Source organism: Myotis brandtii, unplaced genomic scaffold (genome assembly GCF_000412655.1).
Source record: "Myotis brandtii unplaced genomic scaffold, ASM41265v1 scaffold1423, whole genome shotgun sequence".
Classification (NCBI taxonomy): Eukaryota; Metazoa; Chordata; class Mammalia; order Chiroptera; family Vespertilionidae; genus Myotis; species Myotis brandtii.
Genome location: NW_005355087.1, coordinates 1108997 through 1109620, shown reverse-complemented (window position 1 = coordinate 1109620; position 624 = coordinate 1108997). Strand labels below are relative to the sequence as shown.

At 54.8% G+C, this 624-nt stretch overlaps 1 protein-coding gene across 1 annotated transcript in view; it reads right to left on the bottom strand.

Annotated features, from left to right (window-relative positions):
* Window positions 1-228, bottom strand: part of PLD1 (phospholipase D1, phosphatidylcholine-specific) — a 220151-nt gene extending 219923 nt beyond the window's left edge. The window contains exon 1 of the mRNA XM_005860878.2: window positions 14-228. The gene's annotated coding sequence lies outside the window, so the exon portion shown is untranslated. The remainder of the gene's footprint in view (window positions 1-13) is intronic.
* Window positions 229-624: the final 396 nt, after the last annotated feature.

Sequence of the window (624 nt, the reverse complement as noted above, 5' to 3'; positions counted from 1 at the left end):
GCGCAGCTCCTACCTGGAGGACCAGGAGGCCGTGGGTGGGCATCTGTGTGGGGGCGGCTGAATCTCGGGGCTCCGGCGCAGCGGGCACCGCTGGAGACGCGGGACGAGGAAGGAGGAAGGGCCTGCACTGGGACCTGGTTCCGCGGCCGCCCGGAACTCACCACCCGGATTCGCCCGGGCAGGGGTGGGGCGAGGCGGTTCTCAGTCCGGGTGCCTCGTAGTGCAGGCTGTCACCCCCACGGAGCTGACAGGCTCAGGTCACCCGGCCTCTGACCCGGTCCTGGTTTTCTAGTCTCTCTTTTCCCAACCTTTCATTAAGTCAACAGCATCAATCTAGGGGATGCTAATTAGCTTTAGTATCATTAAGTTCAGGTACTCTTGAGCCTCCATGCGCCAAGACACTGTTCTACTTTGCTTTTATTATCAAATTCTCATCTATTGCAGCTAGTAGGTACCGTTAGCCCATTTTACATGTAGGGACACAGCTGATCACAAAGGTGAAATGACTTGCCTGAGGTGACAATTTTAAAGGAGGGGCTTTACTTGTAAACCTTCTTCCAACGCCTAGAGTAGACGTTATGGCTGATTTACAGATAAGGAAACCAGAAAAGTGAAGCAAGCAGC